At 46.2% G+C, this 4613-nt stretch overlaps 1 long non-coding RNA gene across 1 annotated transcript; it reads right to left on the bottom strand.

The window, feature by feature from the left end:
• Positions 1–1168: 1168 nt before the first annotated feature.
• LOC119316474 lies at positions 1169–3889 on the bottom strand. Its single transcript, XR_005153018.1, has 5 exons — positions 3598–3889; positions 3346–3472; positions 3013–3098; positions 2569–2935; positions 1169–1463 (listed from the first exon to the last, which is right to left on the bottom strand). It is a non-coding gene; the product is annotated as an uncharacterized LOC119316474 (long non-coding RNA).
• Positions 3890–4613: the final 724 nt, after the last annotated feature.

Here is a 4613-nt window from a genome sequence, read left to right as displayed (position 1 = left end):
GAGTGGCCTGACACTTTGCCGGACTTGAAGAAGGAGTGGCCTGACACTTTGCCGGACTTGGTGGACTTGCAGGAGCGGGAGTCTGCTGACTCGGTGGCGGACTTCGACGAGGAGTCGGCTGACGCGGTGTCGATGGCCTTCGAAAGATGATGTAATCCTTTTTCCATAGGATGATACGATGTTTGGCCTCTCCGAGAAAGCGCTCGTCGTCACCTCCAGGAATGTAAAGCTGTAGCTCCGAATATGGTGGGTCCACCACCTCATCAACCAAGACACGAGCATAGCCCGCTGGAATCGGGTTGCAATGGAAGGTTGCCTCTGGGGGATTTGTAAAAGCAACGGCGTCCGCCACCTTCATGGATATGTTCGTTATTTTGACGTGTAGCTCGCAGTTAGTGTTCTCCGTGATGTCATCCACGGGGTATCTACCCAGCATTGCGTCGTCCGGGGCGGAACCCACACTGCTTCTCGGCATGGATGGGGCGGTGCTATCCAATGCTGGATCATCCGCTAGCTGCTGCAGCTGCTAAGACCCCCTTTGCTGGGTAAGTGAGTCGATCTGCTCCTGCTGCCGCTGGAATTTGATTGCCAATTCCGCTTGACTTGCTTCTAGGCCTTGAAGGCGTTCATAGTCCCGCTTCCTCTGCTCCTCCTCCATCTTCCTCTTCTTCTCCTACGCAATCTTCTTTCTCGCACGGGTTCTGTAGTCGGTGTTCCAGTCTGAAAACCCCTCACTACAAGAAACTTGTTAATACATGACAGTCCTCGTCCATCACAGATCAGCCAAAATCCGTCATGCGTCCAAATCCATGACGGAATTGAAATCCGTCATGTATATCGCGTCATAATTTGACATCGTACCTGCCATGACAGCTCTTGTCCGTCATGGATCTACACCAGGCCCGCCAAGCCCAAATTAGTCTGTGACGGAGCAAACCATCACCGATTTACATGACGTGGATGCAACGGTGGACCCAACAAGTCATCTGCGTGGATCTGACGTGGAGAGGAACATGGCCCATGTTGTAACCGGCCCAATTAGGGATTTGGCCCAATAATTTTGGTGTACAATCCAACCGATTAGTTTTTATCTTTGTCCTGCCCTGTTTTTTTAGTCCAACCTATTAGCCCCATTTTTTGTACAGCCTGTTTTCTCAATACAACACAATTTGCAGCAAGACAACCAAACTATATTCCTTCAAAAAATAGCAATAGTTTACATGACAATACAGATTTCCAACAATCAAATCTGATTTGAAAAAGCAAAGCTAATATCAAAACATCCCAAGCACATCTAGAAAGCGCTATAAGTTTTTTTGTAAAGAGTGAGTTACATGACTTAAAAGAAAATGCACTGCTAGCTAATTTTAATCTCCAACAACAACGATTGAAGGCAGCTTCCAGACCCAAGTAATTCATGCTAAAAAACTTCAGTCTCCAGTAACATGGATTAGATGCCAAACCTGTGTAGAATCAGAACACATTCAAAATTATAATATGTTATAAAAAGCAAGCTCCCAAATGAATACAAATAGTAATATTAGTTGATTTTCCAAGCAATCATCCGTGGACACACCACTACTATACTAAGGTACCACGTAAATGTGTGCAACACACGTGAAAACAAGCAAAATTAGTCCAAAGAAAGCTGCGTCAAATGAAAGTATAATCGAGTTATCCTACAAGTGATAACAAACACACATCACAGAACTAAAAGTGCAGCAGTTGGTTCAGCCATTGGTTCTGGACCGAATAAACAGTAAGTGCATGGGGCTAACCCATTATAAGGTATGGTTAAGTAAACAAATTGGCATGTGCTGGCAAGTTATATTGCCTACTGTGAGGATTTAAACTAGCTAATGACACGTCTGGTTACGAATACACATTGATTTCTATACATATTAGATGGAACATAAAGCTGCAAGAATATGGATGATAAGCTGCCCAAAGTGTGCTTGTTTCTGCGTTTGGCTAGATTTCAGGAGAGAAAGTCAACTAAATTAACAGGCGAAACAACAACAGTTATACTCCACCACAGGAACAAAATTAAAATGAGCCAAGGAATGCAAAAAAATTAAAATGAGCCAGGGAATGCAAAAAAAATAAAATGAGCCAGGGAATGATAATTTACAAAATGATACAGATTATAAATAGTAAACTAATAATTTGCTCCTAGAGCTGAATCATTTCCAAGGAAAGCAAACATGATAATACTAACGGTTCCACCTTTCGATCAAACAACATGCAAATGTACCACCCACCTGTTCCAAACAGATTAGCTAAAGGGGTCACGACTAACAAGCATAACTGAAGAAATGAACACTGTCGGACAGTAAGCCCATCATTACAAGGGCCTAGAAACCAAAATTTATTCATATATATTTTCAGTCAAAGTTAAACCAAATTGATACGTACAAACTGAACCAAAGCATGGTTCTTATTCATATTTATCTACAGATGTAGGCGCCATCCAGATTGTTTCAGTCAAAATTAAAACATATGTATGTATGTACAGATGTAAATATCATCCAGATTTTGGGTAGAGGGGGGAGGGAAAAGGAGGATCACCATGTCCACATTGCAAGTGTTCAGTCCAGCAGGAGGCGAATCCACACGCGTGAGGACGACTTGTACATCGCCAGATGGGTGGTCGGCGTTCGGGGCAGGGTTGCCCGAGCTGTACCGGCACGCGTCCTTGGAGATAGAGGACGAGAAGGAGCACCGATGTTCGCCGCCGTCATCATCGGGACAAGGCCATCGCGCTCGCACTCGTCCCAAACATGCTGCTGCATGCGCCGCATCAGCACATCCTGCGAGAGGAGGGCCTCCGGGCCGTCTTGTTCCAGGAGCACCATCCAGCAGACGGCGGAGCCGCGCCGGCGCCAAACATTTGATTTCTGAAGGTTCACGTCCATTTCACCCGTAGGTGCTCGGTCTAGTTAAAAAAACAGAATTAGCTACTCGGTTATGCATGGTATTTCTCAGAAAATAAGTAGAGTATTGAGTGGAAACCTATACAGAGACCCTCACAGCAAGGGTTTCAGTAGCATCCGACCCCTTCCCCTGGCACTTGCAGCACCTTCCTTCTTCTCACCATCCTACAAGCAAAAAAAATGTGTCCATTTCAGTCCCAATTGTAATACAACCAGAGAACCCAAATGACCAATTGATGTCCCCAACGCCATTTTCAGTTCAACCAGATCCAATTACTATAGCAATTACTAAAATAGAGGCATACAGCTCTAAAGATTTTAACAAAACAACAAGCAATTGGTGGCCTAGGTTGTTGTTTTAGCAGCAAACAGAGGCATGCAATTGTAAAGAGGGAAAGTAGCAGAGGCATACCATAAGCAACGTGGTCGAACAGGAACCAAGATGGCAAACGCTCGCTCCTCAGGTGCATCCCGTTCTTCCCTTTCCTCCCTGCAGCACCCCCACTCCTCTCCTTGCATAGAGTTCGTGGTGCAGGTACCTGTGTGAGGAAGAGAAACAAGAGAAAATGCATGCCTCAAGGAAGGAAATGGAAGAAGGGCAGATCGAAGAGGAGAAGAGATAAGGGAGCGGATCTGGATGGGGGGCAGAGCAACGGAGCTTTACATCAGCGTCCATGGCATCTCCTCACGCACGGCCGAGCAGAAGCAACGGGAGGAAGAAATCCTCCTGTCACACACCGGCAAAGCCTATAGCCTTAGCGAGGAGGGAGAGGTGGCTACGGCCATCGCAGATCTAGCTGCCGCCAGGCCGCCGCCATGGCTGGTCGATCTCCGTCTCCTCTCTGAGGAGGGGAGGGGAGGGAAGGGAGGGGAGACGGAGACGGTGGGGGGAAGGCGGCTTGGGGGACACCGGCGGTGAGATGTGAGGGCGCCAGTGGGTGGTGAATCTAAATCGAGAGCCGGAGGAGAGAGGGAGAGGTGGCGGCACCTATGGGTGGATAGGGTTTTTGCGGTGGGGGAGGGAGGCGCGAGGTGTGTATAAATGGGTTGGCTCCGATTTTTTTCACAGCGCGCGTAAACGACTTGAATGTTTTATTCTCCATGCGCTTTCCTTCAACACTATTTCAAACTTTCTTTTAAGGGATACTAGGATTTTATACAGCGTTTAAAATTTCTGGAATACATGTATTATCTGGTAATTTGGTATCTTTACCCTTTTGATACTGGGCGAGCTTCATGTTGTCCTCATGTGTGTCTTCTATACTAATATATTCAAATTGGTGCTATTTAATCTCATTACGATTCTTTCTTGTTTAACGTTATTACATATTCAAATTATAATGTAACTCAAATGGTGACGCCACATCAACAGGAGCAAGGCCATGATGTTGTATAAAGGAAAAATTAACTAGTCCCGATTGGTCGATCCATGACAGTTTTCGTGATGGTACTTCCACGTCTGTCATGAGGGGGCTGCCCTACTTGGGCCCAAATGCATCTTGCTAATTGGTGACGGTTTCCGTGACAGATTTCTATAACGTCACCAGAAATCCGTCATGGATTAACAGATTTCTTGTAGTGCCTCATACCACGGAATAGCGCCCTTGCCTCGTGTTCTTCCCGGGTGTTTAGGATTTCCCAGGGCACGCGTAAGCTCGTCGTTCTCTCTGTTGGGCTGGA

Source organism: Triticum dicoccoides, chromosome 1B (assembly GCF_002162155.2).
Source record: "Triticum dicoccoides isolate Atlit2015 ecotype Zavitan chromosome 1B, WEW_v2.0, whole genome shotgun sequence".
In the NCBI taxonomy this organism is placed as follows: Eukaryota; Viridiplantae; Streptophyta; class Magnoliopsida; order Poales; family Poaceae; genus Triticum; species Triticum dicoccoides.
This window is presented reverse-complemented; position numbering and strand designations above follow the sequence as displayed.